At 37.7% G+C, this 18,530-nt stretch overlaps 1 protein-coding gene across 1 annotated transcript in view; it reads left to right on the top strand.

Moving 5' to 3' along the window:
- TENM1 (teneurin transmembrane protein 1) overlaps positions 1-18,530 on the top strand; it is a 1,381,582-nt gene that overhangs the window by 148,391 nt on the left and 1,214,661 nt on the right. The window contains exon 2 of the mRNA XM_058291548.2: positions 2,827-2,955. The gene's annotated coding sequence lies outside the window, so the exon portion shown is untranslated. The remainder of the gene's footprint in view (positions 1-2,826; positions 2,956-18,530) is intronic.

The following is an 18,530-nucleotide window of genomic DNA, read 5'->3' as shown; positions in this document are numbered from 1 at the left end:
CATTTTCTGCCCTTGGAGTGTTCAGGTTTAAAAGTTAGTGCCATGTTGTATGCATCACTGTGTGGAAGGACAGAATGAATGATGTATGATCTTGGTGAGCAATCTTGGGGTCAGGGTGTCAAGACATATCAGAGGACCTGTGTCACAACTGAGAATTTCAAGGACCTGGATGGTGATGTGAGAAGTCCAGACAGGCTTGGAAACAAGTAGAAACCGAGATAGTATGCATATATTTGGAAACTATATCCAGAGGATCAAGCACAGCAAGAGGGCACAGGCAAGAGTGGAGTCCACACATACAAGCAAGTTGGTCAGAATTTAAATGAAGCCAGAATAAACAGGGAATAGAATTTTGACCCAGATTCAGAATAGGCAGGCATTTCTAAACCTAACAAAGCCAAGATGTGAATCTCTACTCCTTCACTTGACCCAGATTTTAAACAACGTTTATGGTGTATTTGGTTCTCAGACACATGGTTTGTCTTCTTTAGGTGAGCTAGGCTGCTACAGATGCTGTGTATTATAGAACAGTCTGGGATCATGGGATGAGATCTTGTAATTTTACCTTTAAGACAATATTAATATGAACAAAATATTAATTTGTAGGTCCAAATGATGTATAGTGTCTTAGGATTGTAGTATATTGTCTGGATATTTTCTTAGGATTTCCTCTTTCTTGACAAAGAAAAACAAAGTACTGACTGACACCTACTAAAGCAGATTTTAATATTTACAACCTAAGGGGGAAATTGGCATCTGAAGAGCATATTTTTTTAAACTTTCTTAATCCCTAAGATCAAATAGATATTTCAGAAAGGGATCTTGGATTTTGGCAAATTCTAAGTTATCAGTGAATCTTTTCAGTGCTCAAGTACCAATTCCTCTGTGTTTTAGAAAAACGTGATTTTCAATTTTATTTATTTTTAATTTTTCTGGAGGAAAAGTCATCATCCCTTTAGCTGTAGTAGTACTTCCTAGACCTCTAGTCATGGATACTGGCCACAACCCTTGTCTCAACCTGAACAATGATACCATTTCTGCATAAGTTCAACAGTGATCTCATGAACAAAAACTAGTGTACTTTCAGGAATAAAGACAAACACAGATTCTGGGGTAAGTGAGAGGGGTGGAGGCAAAGATTTAAAGGGATGCTTAAAATGCTGCTAATTTCTTTCCATGGCATTATACTTCTGTGGCATGTGGAAACGTTAAAGATAGACTTGATGTTGGAGCAATGCACCAGAGAGTTTTAATTGCAATTCTGGAGGCTGGGGTGATGTGGAATGGATGAGTGTTCTAAAGAATTCTGGGAAAATCCATTCAAGAAGTATCTTAGAGCTTCAGTTGAGTTTCATAGAAATAAGTTCTCAGTGATACCTGGAGAATTGAATCATACCCTGGGTTCCTAAAAAGTGTGAAAAGGGGAAATGGTAGAGAAAGGGAAAGAGCTTTTGGAGATTTGTTCCTATTAATGATGTTAGTAGTTATATATCATTACCTTTTTTTTACAGTTTATTAACCCAAAGCTCAGAGAGTTTATGTAATTTTAATTAAGCATTGTGGGTAAGAATTAGGATTCTGGAGGCATAGAGAACTGAGGTTGAATTCTGACTCCTGATTTCTAGCAGTATAACCTTAGAATAGCTACTTAATTTTTCCATTCTTTGGTTTCTTTACCTATAAAATAAGGATAATATGACCTATAATAATAAGAGTTCTGTGGATATTTGATGTGATAATGTGTATAATTCAGCACATTTCCAAACACTTAATGCTCAAAAAGGGTATTTGTTTTGTAATTATTAGCATCATCATCATCACTACCATAACTAAGATCTGTAAGACACCAAATCAGATGCTGTTTCCACATTACTGTGTCTCCTAAGTGTAGTTACAATAATGGCAAGGGTAAGAAGACCTAGAGAAAATCAATGTACACAGCTGAAGGCAAAAAGATAAGACAGTGAGAAAAAGGAGAGAGACATTTTTTTTTGTAAAGGATAAAGGGAGTTTAATGCTAAGAGGTGAGGTCATTAGAAGACCACCTCTTGGCAAGTGGCTCATGAACCACACACATTATGTAATTTTTGTTAGAACAACCCTTGCTTTCCTAATCCCAAAGGTCTCTAGGTTATAGAGAAAAGCACTACATTCAATCAGTCAATGAGATTGATCAATAGGCCTTGAAGTTCTGTTTGACAAAGACAGATATGTAGAACTCATCTAATAGCTCTGTCTCCTCTGAGGGAGTTTTTAAACTGAAACTTTCAGGTTTTAGTTTTTAACTTAAAAAAAGTACTAAAGGCCATGCAGAAACAATGAGAAGTAGGGTCAACACAGTATTTTTATGTCTTAATGATCGAATCATATCAGATCTATGACCCATGGGATGCAAGGAATAATCATTAAGGTATCAAACAAATAGAGAGGTACACACATATATACATACATATATACATACATACATAAAATCAGTTAAACTGCAAATTCACAACAATGATCAAAAAATCTTGCTCCATGGATTTTCTATGTGCCCAAAATGCCTCAAATATTGCAAATGCCATGTGAAACTATCATGTTGGGCCATTTTAGCTCAGTTTCAAATTCATTTGCATGTTGCTTTTTTTCAGCAACACCCAGCAAAGTAGCCACCTATATACAACCATTGGAAGAGGAATGATTCATAATGTTTAGAGGCACAAGAAAGCGAACTTCTTATAAGTCAGGTGGAGTGCACCTGATAAATCATATTCCCTGTACTTGTTCCATTAGTAATTGAACACTGTTTGTCCTAATTTATTCTCATTATCTCTCAACTTCTCCAAGGGGGAACAGACAGATGTCTTCCACCTGAAAAATCCCTGGTTACAAGCCTGAATTGCCTCCATGAGTATTGAAGTCCATTATGTAAACCTGTAAGACCAGAGATGGTGAGGATTTAACCCTTTATATCAGGTGGGACTTTAAGTACCTGGGTTGCAAATGGGTTGCAGATTGAGATTTGGGCTTTTAACCTGGTGGGATGCCTGATACCTTATCAAAGCAATGTTCTCTTTATTCACTAAGTTATAGGAGCTCCGTAATATAAATATGAGGGTTCTCTATATATGTATATTTAGACTAGTGCATCAGTAAAGCTGCCATCGCAAAAAAAACAAAAAAACAATAATACCTGAAAGTGTGATCCCATGAAATATGGAAACAGTACCTATGGAAAGAAATCCTTAGTGTTAAGCAAAGCAGTCAAAGATTTATTATTAGTAGAACAAGATAATTGTTCCTTTACCTAATAATTTTGCACATGTTCTAGGAGTAGGTTCATCAAAATGTAATAAATTCGTAAAATTATTTATTTATGTGTTTTGCTATTTGAAAGTTTACTTATTTCAGTTCTCTACTAAAATGTCTTTTATCATCCAACCCTTATCACCTCCAGCACTCCCTAGTACCTGACCTTGCTTTGCTTATCTCCTCAGTACCCACTGCCATCTAACATACATTCTGTTTTAAATACTTGTTTATTTTGTGTCTCCCCCACCATCTCTAATATGCATGGGGCCAAAAACTTACCCTGAACAGTGACTAGTACATAGTAGGTGCTTGATATATATATTTATTCAATGAATAGATGAATGACAATAAATGAGTGAATTTAAAGTCAAGCTGACTTAAAATTTGAGTTTAATATTAGCTTTTAAAATAATTTCAATTAAGTATAGTCAAAATATACTTTGATTACACATAATTATATTATAATATATAAGTTCTCATTTTATTGTTCTGTAATTGTCAAGATACAAAAATACTATCGCCTAAGGAGACAAATTTTCATGTTAATACTTGATGTTGTCTAACATAATTAATTTTAAGTAATTATGTCAAATTTGCTAACTGTTCTTATATCATTAATCAAGATAATGAACCTTGCCATTGATAACACTGATTTATTAGCAACTTACTCCTTGATTTCATTGTTTATTTCTGTTTTGAGCTGTTAAGTAATATTTTAAAAAAAGCAATGGTGATTAAATTAAACAAGTGAATTTAGAACAGGTGTGTATTATTTTTAAAATATAAGCATGTTTCTCTCTTTTTTAGTATGGTAAAGAGAATATTAAACTGAACATCTAAAGACTTGTATCGAATTCTACTGGTTTTGCCATTACCAGCCATAATGACTTTAGAAAAAACACAATATTTCTGAGCCTAAATTGCTTATATATAAACTTAGAATAATAATTTCTTCCCTGACTAGCTATAGGATTACTGAGATATGAGATACATTAAAAAATTCTCCATGAAATGTAAATTTTATTCAGCTGTAAGAAGCTATCGTTTCTAGTAAATGCATCCATTTGCCAAATGATTTTGTCCTTAGAGTTAGAGATTTTGTTTAAAAATGGGCAATGTACCCAAATTTTCTTTAGAATGAAGCCAAATGAGGGTCAGAGTATGTTAGTAATAGAAGAAATACAAAGACAAAGAAGGTATTTGTGGACTGGATATACTTTGCTAAGAAAGTAGTCATCAGATACAGCTTCTTCAGAAAGGGTTTGTAAAGAAAGGTGAAAACTACAAAGTCTTTGGACTTATCTTTTGGGAGGTTTAAAGAATGTGACACTGGAAACTAAATTTCAGATGGCCAAAGAGAAGGTGGAAACATAGACATGAACATAAAGCATTTTATTGCATGGTTTGAAGACCTGCTGATGAAACTGGGACAATATTAACATCAGATAATTTATATGGAGGGAAGGGACATCTGGACCAGCATGCAGAAGGGTGTTTGGGGATGATAGGTCAATCTGCTGTTATATAAAAGACCATGCGTGTGTTTGTGAAAACCTCTAAGGCAAGGAGGAAAAGGATAATGTAACCTGCAGAGAGCCAAAGTCGGAGGCCTAAGAAATTGGATCCTTAGTCAAAACAAAATGCAATAAGGATATTAGCAAAGTGGCCAAGAGTACTTAGGGGGAATCCGGGTGTATAGCTGGTGGTGTCAGATAGTTTCAAGATATACATCAGTATATGGAAGGCTATTGATTTCTGTGAGCCAATATATCTTCTCTGTTTATGGGCATCTCCTTTAAAATTGCTGAACTTAGGTAGACAGACAGGATGAATAAATAGAAGTTTTAGTTTTACCCAATCTTTACCATGAAAAAAATATTCTCATGGTGAAGGGCTAGTATGTATGTTAGCAAAAGAAACTGAAGAATTTCCAGTTGAATACTCAATATATTGACCTTGTTTAAATCTCTCTTCAGTGGTATAGAATAACTCAAGTACTTTGTTTCATCTACGCTCTTGTAGAATTTGTATATAAACCCCAGCAGCATCACCACAATAAAGTTTATAATAACTTAAATTGAGCATATTTTGTGTATGCCATGTTCGTTAATAAGTATGTTACATGAATTATCTCATTGCATTAGTCAGAGTAGGCCAGGTGCTATAAAAACCAACCCAAACATCTCAGTAGCTTATCACAATAAATATTTACTTTGCGCTAACATTACAATCCCATGAGGGCCAGTGGGTGGGGCTCTTCACATAATTATGTAAGGTACTCAAGCCACTTCCATTTGGTGCCTCTACCTTCTCTTAAGTCCTAGTAATTATCACCATTTAGCCAGTGGGTGCTACAGAGGGTGAGGATAACACATAAGAGGTTTTTATAGGTAATGCCTAGAAGTGGTACATAACAATTCTTCTCTATTTCAAAAGCAAGAACTTAATCATGTGGCCAAATCTACTGCAACTGAGGCTTAGAAATGCAGTCAACCTGTGTGTTGAGCCAGAGGAGTAGAACAGGGCAATACAAATAATGGTGAACATTAGCCGTCTCTAGCACACTCATTTGATTTTCACATGAACTCAGTGAGGTAGATAGCATCATTGACCCTATTTTACCAATGACAAAATGGTGAGTAATTTGTTCAAAACCATACAAGTCATCTATATTACTAAGCAAGGCTAATGAATGTTTGAAATGTGTGACCCATCCCTCAAAGATGTTGTGGGAAAACACTAAGTTTGACTAAGGAATAAATCAACATTTTGTTTGGTTTTAATTTTTTTTCTTAAAGGAAGGAAAGAAGAAAAAAAGGAAGAGAAGAAAGGAGGGAGGAAAGGAAGGAGGTATGGATGGAGGGAGAACAAACATGAATAACAAGCTTTTGGGAAGGAGTTGGTTGCTTTTTGTTAGAGTCAACCTTATGTTTACTGGTTAATATCAGCTTATGTGACATCAGGGTTTTTCCCCTCACTGACATAAAAGAATACTTTGAATGTGTTTGGATATGGTGGTGATATTAAAGTATATGAAGTCCTGAGACTTTGTCTGCATGAACTCATAATTAAGTGATATGTCTATAAAGAAAACATAAACCCATCTTGGCTTTGGAGTCCAGATGTCTATATAAGAGAATACGCTGGAAGTTCAAGGACTGGGATACTGTTTTCCATTGAACTAAGGAGTTCCTGAAGTGATCCAGGACAGAAGGGATGGGAGATACTCCTTCCCTTTATTTGAGTGGCTATAGTGCTGGACATAGTTAGGATAGGCCTCCAGGTATTTGTTGTGTCTGGGAGGAATTCATAACCACCTAGACTGGCTCTCATGCTCCCCATTGCACCAAATCAAATGATGCATTCAAAGGTTTACAGTATGCAACAAATGTTTATTTTAACTACTCATATTATTGCTGAGTTCATTTTATTTTTTAAAATTTTAAATAAAACTTTATTGCAATATAGCTTCCATACATAACACATATAAAGAAAGTGTATTGTAAAAGCTGTGAACTTAGAAAACAAGCATGCGTATCATTATACAGAGCTCCCCTACATCAACCTACCACTGACATCTGGCATTGTTGTGAAACATTTGTTACAAACTATGAAAGAGCATCATCAAATATTACTACTAACTATAGGCTTATATTTTACATTTGGTATATTTTACCCTAATTCACCTGATTATTAACACCCTGTATTAGTGTTAAAGAGTTGTTATAGTTAATGAGAGAACATTCTCGTGTTCATCCTGTTAACCATAGTACATCTTCTACCACTAGATTACCTTTGTTTTACAGCTCCATACTTTGTACAGTCCATCCAAAGATATACACTCAGTGGCTCTCATTTTCATCACAGAGTTGTGCTTTCATTACCTCAGTCAATTTTAGAACATTTTCATTACTCCAAAGGGAAAAATCCCATAACTCCCTTTTACCCCCATTCTTGTCCCTGAGAATGCATTGAATATCTTTTTTGTCATTGCTGAAAAAACATTACAATGTTATTGTTAACTACTGTCCATAAGTTACATTAGTTGTACTTTTCCTATGTCTCACTATCATCTTAACACTTTGTAAAAAAGAACAATATTATATTAATATTATTGACCAAAATCTTTCCGCACCATGAAAACCACTATATTATATATTCACTAGATTTTTCTCTTAAAGTTGAGAATTTTTGTTAACTTTTTTTTTATTTTTAAAGAATCTTTAGATTACACAAATGTTACATAAAAAATATAGGGGACTGAGAACAAGCAAGATGGCAGTGAAATAAGAAGCTCCTAGAGTCAGCTCCTGCTACAGGGCAGTTAGCAAACACCCAGAGCTCTCTGAAGCTAGCTGAAGCACCTGTTTTGAGGCTCCAGGAGGACAGAAGAGCATCCTGCAACATCCTTGGGGGTGTGGAAGGAGGAGACTGCCCATCAACAGAGAAGATTCATAAGTAGAGAGCTCCACGCCATGGAGGCCAGTGCCCATCCTCCATTGGAGGCACAAGCCGCCTCGGGAGCTGTTCCACGGCTGGAACTGAAAGCTCCACTTCCGCAAAATGGGGGAGGAAGAGACGGTTGGGCACCAATTTCAGCTATGAAGAGGAAATTCAGTGGCCACAGTATGATCTTGAGAACAGCTAAGGTTTAAGCCTCTCCAGGTCAGAAAGAGGCCAGGACCCGCCATCTTAACTCCACGCCTGGCACGAGGGGAAGCTGGGTGGACTGAAAATCTCAGTACTGCTGGGGATGGGTTTCTTTCCATCCAGATCATATTGCACATCTAGCCTAGGCTCCAGTGCCACTTCCAGCAGGGAGGAAGCTGCGGAGACATGCTCCAGCCTCTACGGGAAATTACCAGCTAAGCCGTGGAGGACAGTGATTATCCTATTCTGGTCACACAAGTTGCCCGAGTAGCTGCTGTGTGACGGGAATTGGAAGCTCCACTTCCCAGAAACAGGGGAGAAGGAGTTGATTGGCTGACAATTTCAGCTACTGATTGGGAGACTTGGCTGGCTAAGAGACAACCCTGGGAAGAGCTGGGGTGAGAACCAGCCCAAGTCAGAAAGAGGCCAGGATCCACCATTCTGACTCTGCCAACAGCCTGAGGGGAGCTGGGTTGACAGTTTCTTTCAGGAAGATCAGCCTGCAGGCCTAGTTTGGACTTTAGCCTCACCTCTGGCAGGGAAGAGGCTTAGGAGCCCTGCACCAGCCTACACAGGTAACTGTAGGGTACTTTGGCTGGCATAGACTGAAAATCAGAAGTCTACGAGGGCAACTGCAGTCATCTTAGGACCCACCCTGTGTAGCTTGCTGCCCACACCTGCAGCTCCATTGCTGGGATGTGAAGCTTCATCAGACTCTCTGGGCAATAGTAATCTAGGCCTGCATGTGGATTATTCCATATAACTGTGACTCTGTCCCTACCCCTGGCAAAGGAGAAAGTTGGAAGAAGCTTCATTGGTGCCTGGTGCGATGAGGGCAGATGAGCCTCCACAGCTTATAGCACCAACTACATGGTTGCCTCCTACTGCATAAACAGCAAGGGAGAAATGATAGGAAACCCTAAACTAGAGAGAAAAACTGCATCCAGAAAAAAATACTCTAGTAAGCCAGATGCGAAGACACCAACAAAAAATTCCAATCCACACCAAGAAACAGGATGATATGGCCCAGTTAAAGGAACAACATAAGCCTCCAGATGACATAAAGGAGTTGAGACAACTAATCATAGATGTTCAAACAAATCTCCTTAATAAATTCAGTGAGATGGCTAAAGAGATCAAGGATATTAACACATGGGATAAGCACAAAGAATTTGAAAGGAGACATAGAAAAATAGACCTTATAAGAATGAAAGGCGCAATAAATGAAATTAGCAAAAACATTGGAATCATGTAATAATAGATTTGAGGAGGCAGAAGAAGGGATTGGTGAGCTTGAAAAAATGGCCTCTGAACGTGAACATACAAAAGAAGAGATGAAGAAAAGAATGGAAAAAATTGAACAAGTTCTCAAGGAACTAAATGACAGCAAAAGGTGTGCAAACATACGTAGGTGCCCCAGAAGAAGAGTACGGAAAACAGGCAGAAGGAAAATTTAAAGAAATAATGGTAGAAAATTTCCCAACCCTATTGAAGGACATAGATATCCCTGTCCAAGAAGCACAACAACATACCCCCATCTGAAAAAATCCAAATAGATCAACTCCAAGACACATAACTCGTCAGAATGTCAGCGGCCAAAGACAGAGAGAGAATTCTGAGAGCAGCAAGAGAAAAGCAATGCATAACATATAAGGGATATCCAATAAGATTAAGTGCTGATTTCTCACCAGAAACCATGCAGGCAAGAAGACAGTGGTCTGATATATTTAAGATACTGCAAGGGAAAAACCTCCAGCCAAGAATCTTATATCCAGCAAGACTGTCTTTCAAAAATGAGGGCAAAATTAGAATATTCACAGATAAATAGAAACTGAGAGAATTTCTAAGCAAGAGACCAGATTTTCAGGAAATACTAAAGAGTGTGCTAGAGCCTGAAAAGAAAAGACAGGAGAGAGTGGCCTGAAAGAGAGTCTAGAAATGAAGATTATATCAGTAAAAGTCAGTAAAAGTGTCAAGAGAGGGTTTAAAACCAATATGATAGATAAAACTCAAATATGAATAAACTTAACAATGTAATGCACTTGTATTCAGAAAACTGCAACCCAATGTTAAATCAAAGAAGCCCTAAATAAGTGGAAGAGCATTCCATGCTCATGGATTGGTAGACTGAATATCATTAAAATGTCGATTCTACTCATATTGATATACAGATTTAATTCAATCCTGATAAAAATTCCACCAGCATTAAAGAAAACATTGAAAACACAAGCATTAACTTTATTTGGAAGGGTAAGGAGTCCTTAATAGCAAGAAATATCATAAAAAGGAAAAGTGAACCCTCATCTCCAGACTGTAAATCATAATACCTACCTATAGTGGTAAAAACAGCATGGTACTAGCCTAAAGACAATACAATAGACCAATGGAACCAAATTTATGGTTCAGAAACAGACCCTCACATTTATGGTCAAGTGATTTTTGACTAGCCTATCAAAGTCACACAGCTCAAGCAGGACAATCCATTCAACAAATGGTGCTGAAAGAATTGGACATCTATAGCTGAAAGAAGGAAAGAGGACCCCTATCTCATACCTGATCTAAAAACTAACTCAAAATGGTTTAAAAAGCTAAAAATAAAAGCAAGAACCATAAAACTTCTAGAAGAAATTCTTGGAAAATATCTTCAAGACCAGGTGGTAGGTGGTGGATTCTTAAAGGAGATAACAGAAGGACTGAGTGGACTACTGATATTAAAGTATGTAGAAGTTTTAATTAGCTTTACTGTAAAACTGTGGAAATGTATAGAGTGGATGGTAACACACAGTGAGTAACAGCTAGTTTATAAATGGGAATGTGACTGAAAATGGTGGTCTAGTTATGTAATTGCCAATTGATAGAATGCTTGATAATAATCTAGAACCTGGATAGCACAGTAAACCAAGACGTGGGTGAGAATTTTTGTTGATGGTACAGATGTAAGAGTGTCCTTTGTTAGCTGGAACAAATGTATGTCACTACTGCAGGGTGTTGGAAATATGGAGAAGCATGGGAAAAATACAGTTGGAGTGACGTGTCGACTGTGGTTAGTAGTAATAATGTAATATTTTGCATCTATGCAAAAATGTACTGTGTTGATACTGAGGCAGTATGGAAAATGTGACTGAAATGTACATTACGGACATGGCATTAATCAGATGATACTATTTTATCTGTACCAAATGACACACCACATTGTGGTATGTTGATGGAGGGGTGTTGTTTGGGAATTCTGCACATGTGCATCATTTTTTTATAAGTTTACAACTTCTGTCATAAAAAATATATATTTAAAAATTAGTAATAGGGTGGGTTGGGGGAAAAACACCCCAAATGTGAGATAAGAACTATAATTAGTAGTAAGATTTTGACAGTGTTCTTTCATAGTTTGGTAACAAACATGTCATGACAATGCAAGGTATTGGTGGAAGGTTGATGTATGGGACCCCTGTATGATGTTGTGCATGTTTGCTTTGTAAGTTCACAACTTTTACTATACACTTGTTTATGTATGTTCATCTATAAATGATATAAAATATTAATAATCAGATTAGTTAGGGGAAAATACTTTGTTTAGTAGTAATATTTTGACAGTGCTCTTTAATCATTAGTTAAAAAGGTTTAAAAACAATGCAAGTTATTGATGGTAGGGTGAGATGTTATATATGTTTGTTTGAAGTTATATATGTTTGTTTTGTAAGTTCACAGTTGTTATACACTTATTGTTTATGTATGTATATATATGAGTGATGTATTTCAAAAAATTTTTTAAAAATTTAATTTAAAAATAATTTATAAGGGATTCCCATATGCCCCACCTCCTCCCTTTCCCACACTTTTCCACATTAACAGCATCTTTCATTAATGTGGTACATTTGTTACAGCTGAACACATATTGAAGCATTACTACTAACTGTGGACTATAGTTTACTTTATAGTTTACACTGAGGCCTGCACAATTTTATAGGTTATGACAAAGTGTATAATAGCCTGTATCCATCCTTACATTGTCATGCAGGAACAATTCTAATAGCCTGAAAATGCCCCCATGTTATACCTATTCTTTCTGCTCCCTTCACTCAGAATCTCTTTTGGCCACTGCCTTTAGATCAATGATGAAAATTCTTCCATTGCTTTAATAATAATGTCTATATTAGAGTAATAAGTCTACTTTAGGCCATTGTTCATTCCCCAATCTTGAGGAATTTGCAATGATGATGCCCACTCTGTTTCTAAATGAGAGGGGGCTTAGATCCCATGGGTCAGATGGACGGAAATATCTTTCAGTTGCAAATACTCTCTGTTCCTTCGAATGGGCATTGTGCATCCTCATCTTCTTTTTAGTTGTCCTGAGTGAGTCCAAATACCTGGAGAGTAGGTGTTGCAACTCTGCAGAGATTCATGGCTCAACTAGCACATGAACAGACTAAAGATTTAAGTCTCTGGGACATATATTTAACAAGCATAGTGCTAATTAGGTTCAAATAAAAGGGGTAGAAGAGCCATGTGCAGTGAAACTATAAATGAATCTAACTCTGTTGCACTTAGGAGCATAAATTCTAAAGCAAGGCCCACTGACAGGGTGCCAAATTCCTGAGTTTGTCTGCTCTGCTTATAGTGTCTAGATGTCTCTAGAGTCCAAAGGAGCCCTGCTGTTTGAGGCATTTTTTTTTTTTTTTTTTTTTTTTTTTTTAAACTTCACATTTTCATTTATTAAGTAAATCTATACAAAACAAATGTATCCAGAAAACTCAAATGTCTTCAGTCCATCCAAGGAAAATGAAAATGGGAATGAAGGACATTTGTAGAGTGGCTAATTGAGTTCTTTGACATTGTCTTCATGAAATGAAAAAAGGTACTTTTCCCGAATTGTGGAAAAGAGAGATACAGAGTTTTGAAACAAATCCATTATTAGAAGGAGAACCAATTCTCCCACCTCACCTATATCTTCAGACAACTTTAGTTCACATGTTTATACATCCACAGCTCAAATTTTGAAACCTGAAGTTTTTTTTTTTTTTTTTTTTTTTTTTTAATTTTTTTATTTTTTATTGACTTTGTAATAATATTACATTAAAAATATATATGTGAGGTCCCATTCAACCCCACCCCCCCACCCCCCCTCTCCCCCCCCCCCCCAACAACACTCGTTCCCATCATCATGACACATCCATTGGATTTGGTAAGTACATCTTTGGGCACCTCTGCACCTCATATACATTGGTTCACATCATGGCCCATACTCTCCTCTATTCCATCATGTAGGCCCTGTGAGGATTTACAATGTCCGGTGATTACCTCTGAAGCACCATCCAGGGCAGCTCCATGTCCCGAAGACGCCTCCACCTCTCATCTCTTCCTGCCTTTCCCCATACCCTTTGTCCATTATGTCCACTTTTCCCAATCCAATGCCACCTCTTCTATGTGGACACTGGATTGGTTGTGTCCATTGCACCTTTATGTCAAGAGGAGGCTCAGATTCCACCTGGATGCTGGATGCAATCCTCCCATTTTCAGTTGTAATCACTCTAGGCTCCATGGTGTGGTGGTTGTCCTTCTTCACCTCCATCTTAGCTGAGTGTGGTAAGTCCAATAAATCAGATTGTAGGTGCTGGAGTCTGTTGAGGCTCAGGATCTGGCTATCACATTGTCAGTCCAGAGATTCAAATCCCCTAAATATATCTTAAACCCCAACATTAACTGCACCTCCAGCACATTAGCATGAAAGTCTTATGAAGGGAGATCCCATCTGAGTCCAGATTCATCACACATAAACACCATTTCCAAAGAGGGGCCATCTGCCCTGGTAGTTAACCCCATCGGCCATGACCATAACTCCCATGGGTCTCTTTAGCCCTCAAAGGAACCAATATCTGGGGGTTGTATCTGCTTTATCTGTCTCTCTGACTCTGCTCAGTTGTGCATGAGGGCAAACCTTCTGCCAGCCTCCAGACTCTTTTTTAGAAACTCGTAGCCATATAAACTCATTTCTCCTTTCCATTTCCCCCTTACTTTAGGTCAAACAGCATTTTAAAGTCATGGTATTTTATGTAGACATGGATATTCTGCTGATCCGCATTGAACCTTCCGTATAAGGTCATTTTCCAGTTGCATCATCAGTTGGTAGTTGATAGTGGTCCCTCGTTGCCAGGGAGGCTCATCCCCGGGTGTCATGTCCCACGCTGGGGGGAAGGCATTGCATTTACATGCTGAGTTTGGCTTCGAGACTGGCCACATTTGAGTAACATGAAGGCTGACAGAAGGAAATTCCCAGGCACAAAGTTGCTCTAGGCCTTGTTATTATTTTGGGTTTATCAGCTCACAAGCATAGTCATTAGTATCAGGGGCTCACTGTTGAACCCTCACTCCCTCCCGGTCCCCACCACTGTACCTGGGAGACTGTCGCTGCTCCCCTAGGGACCACGACAGAGCACCACTGGCCGGGAACCCAGTACCCCCCCTACTGTGGTTTTTAATTGTTGCCACTATGAGTATATCCAAACATTACCATGCACCCTGGACATATGTTCTGTACAGCTCCCTGTCAGTCATATATCATCTGTCATTGGTATCCCATACCAGTATCCCTCCATTGCCATTGTTGAAACACTCTGTGATCCAGAACTCCCCGAAATTTGAAGCCCAATATAATGTCATGGTCCCTTACTAGGGAATGGCATATAGCGATGAGTTTAAAGGATAGATAAAGAACTTGGATAAAGTTAGATAAAGAACTTAGATAAAGAATGTTGACTTGAAAAAATTCCACATCCTATTTCCCCCCCCCCCCTAATTATTCAGCTTTTCTTCACAGGAGTCCTAGACCACAGCAATGTATATATATAATATACAGCACTCCCACACATCCACCAGAAAACCTTTTCCCTTCCACAGTGATACTCTTACGCCCTATTCATATCATATTTACTTAAAGTGATGTACAGAGTCTGAGACATTAGCTTTCTAACAAGGTGACATCTGTATTTACATTATGGTGCATACTTTAGGATACACAGTTCTTTACATTTTTAGTTATCCTATGTTTTACATTATGGTTTACATTATCAGTCTGTCATCTCCTATATGTTATGGCGTAATATTACATGTTTTATATCCATCCTTGTGTACTCTCAAGAAACTCCTCTCTTACCCCCCATTTACTTTGGTTCCACACATTTAACATCCATTTTCCCTTCCACCTTAGTGCCCTCAGTGATAGCCAACCTCCGTTTCCTGAGGAGCCACTTCCAGAGATAGATGGAATAGTGTTCAGGGCCTAACTTGCTCAACTGCCCCAATGCCCTGGGAGCCACCCTTTCTCTCGAGGGATACAGTTCCCTCTATTGGATGGCATTAGTCCTCCCCAGGATGTGGGTCCACCCCCACTCTCACTACTTGGGTTTCTACCCCATGGTGTCACCCACTCTGGCAGAATGAGCATTTAGACATTCCCCAGGAGCCCGTCCTGCATCAGACTGAGGCATTTTTTATTGTGGCAGTCAATGAGATTCTACTGAGACGTGCTTAAGCATAACCTCTGGAATGAACCTCAGACTCACTTTGAAATCTCTTCACTCTAAAACCTCACTTGTATTCAATATTTCCCCCTTTTGGTAAAGGTCTTCTTCTAGATACATTGCTAGTTGGTGCTTGGTAATAACTCCTCAGTGCCAGGAAGGCTTATTCCAGGGAGTCATGTCTCAAGCTGTGGGGAGGTATTACATTTATATGCTGAGTTTGGCTTAGCAGGAGGCCATATTTGAGCAACAAGGAGGATTTCAGGCGGTAACTCACAGGAAACCTATAATACTAGGCTAAGTTTCAATTTCACAAGAAAAGGTTTATAAGTATAATCATCAATATCAAGGGCCTAATGTTAATGGTCTGTCTTCCTTTACTAGGCACAGCCCATATATTCGAGGGATTCTTGCTGTTCCTTTAGAGAATGTAGCAGGACTTCCCAGGATGGGAATTCAATATTCTTTGGGTTATGGGTCTCCACCCACTGAGACAACACCCCATGAACACCTGAATATATTCATATACATTAGAGGCATTCCTCAGGCACACGTCTCCCTACATATCCCCCATTACTGACACCCCATGTATTAGTCAGTCAAAGGGGTGCTGATGCAAAATACAAGAAATTGGTTGGTTTTTATAAAGGGTATTTATTTGGTATAGGAGCTTACAGATAACAGGCCATAAAGCATAAGTTACTTCCCTCACCAACGTCTATTTTCACATGTTGGAGCAAGATGGCTGCTGACCTCTGCGAGGGTTCAGTTTCCTGGGTTCCTCCCTTTCTGGGGCTTGCTACTCTTTCCTCTGTGTGCTTACTTCCTGGGGCTCCTTCTTCAGGCTTCAGCATCAGACTCCAACACCAAAACTCCAACAGCAAAAACCCTTAACTCTGTCCTTTGCTATGCCTTTTATCTGTGCCCTACTGCCACAAGAGGTTTACCTAATTACTTAAGTAAACCCATGAATCCAGTATAATCTAACATGCCTAGAGTAAAAGATCAGTTTATAAACAGAATCCTATATTTAATTTTGGAATTCATCAATGATATCAAACTGCTATACCCAACACTAATTATAATCCCTTGCCACAGTTGTGAGCCTTCTTTGATCTGAAACCTTTCCAAAAATCAAGCCACCAAAATAACCAAATAAAATTAATAAGAATATTAAATAACAATAATTTAAAAAATAATAAACAAAATACAAAAATAAAAAATAGAAAATAGAAAAAATTAGAAATAAAAGAAACTTTTTTATACTTTGCATCTTTCATCAAAGATCTGTTATATGTACAGTCACAATTTCCTCTGTGTATTTTCCCAGTGACTCATTTTTTTCATTTTATCTTCATAGAAGTTTAAGGTCACAGGAAAATCACATAGAAAATATAGGGATTCCGATATACCTAATGCCCTCCCACTTTTCCTTTCTCACCTATTAATAACATTTTACATGTGGATGGTAATTTGCTACAGTTGATGTACAAATATTGAAGCATTGCTACTAACCATGGTCAATGGGTTACATTACAGCTTACATTTTGCACTGCACACTTTTATAGGTTTTGATGAAATTTTACCATTATTGCAAGATCACACAAAACAATTCTAATGCCCTATGTTCTGTCTTTTACAATACTATCCCAGTTATTTTCCTACCATTCAAATATGTTTCATAAGATGCCAGCATTTCCCAAACCACAAGAAGAAAGTATTTCTGTAATAAAGCTGTTCTCTTACCACGTTAAGTCAAATTTCTCCAATATTATATCCCTGGTAGTTTTCAAAGGGGGAGGGACTGTTTAGATAGAGTATGAAAGCGCTTAAGTGTTCCCTTCTTTTATGAAATTGGCATTCTGTGATGGTTTCATCTTAAATTCGTGTTGGGCTGTTTTTTTTGGTAAAGTGGTAGAGAAGGACACTTCCCTGTCCTGTTCATTATGAACAGTCAAATCAAGATGGTTGCATGTGCATATATGTGTCATACCATATACATAGACAATGACAGTACAACATTTAGTTTTCATCTGATAGTATTGATAATAAAAATAATATAGATCAGGGCTGTCATATCCATTTCAGAATACCCTATAATCTGAGAAAATGTTGGAATCAGACTTTTGAAACTGAGTTAGAGATGTGTGAGTATTAAAATACTCCATCCATCCCATTTCCACATGTACCATCTGTTGTTTCCAGATGTACTCCTTCCTAGAGACAGCATTCATGGGCGTGGTGTTATAACACCAACAAATCAACATTCCTAGTTTCTGGGACTTACTTCCCAGGAATAGGTATTTTCTTTGACTACGCTTCAGGGAATTAGACTCCTCTGTGGTTAGTGACATACTATTATAACCATAGGAATGGAAATAGGCCAATACCGAGTTTATAAGACAGAAGGAAACTTTCAAGTTGGGATCAGTACAAAGTTTCTAAGATGTGACTGTAAATCAAGGAAGTTGAGTACCACTTTTAATGCTCCCCCCTTGGTATTTAGATATGCCTAACTTACTTCAAATAAAGTTTTGGAATATCTCTTCCATGTTAAGTTTGATAAGAGATGTTATAAAATGCTCCAAAGACTCTAGAATATATTCTTAAAACCATGTGTATAGTCCAGCACGTTAATCTGGTGCTGTCTGTAAAGCATTGGGCTGTCACCTCCCTTAAGACTACTGCTTGCCTCATTAATATCACTGGAACAAATTATCACTTCACAGCCCAGAAATCTTCTATAGCAGTTGTGGTGATTGATGTAACAAGGCTAAAAAATAATGATGAAGTGCATGTTCCAGAAGACAGATTCAAATGGCAGGAGCTTCAAAGGCAATTAAATGTGACACAGAAGGAGTCTTCCTGGAATAAAGTATTTTCAAATAAATTGTAAGATAAGTGGGATAATCTCCTAGACTCACATTACCCATAAATTACTTTGTTATGAAAAATTATTTTTAAGGCTTTGTGTGCATTGATGTAAAAGTTTAGAAACAACCAGTTTGAAACATTTAAAAAATATATATTTTGGTTTAAGATGGGGAAGAAAAAGTCAATGTTTTGCTGCCAGCA

The sequence above is a fragment of the Dasypus novemcinctus genome, chromosome X (assembly GCF_030445035.2).
Source record: "Dasypus novemcinctus isolate mDasNov1 chromosome X, mDasNov1.1.hap2, whole genome shotgun sequence".
Classification (NCBI taxonomy): Eukaryota; Metazoa; Chordata; class Mammalia; order Cingulata; family Dasypodidae; genus Dasypus; species Dasypus novemcinctus.
This window is presented reverse-complemented; position numbering and strand designations above follow the sequence as displayed.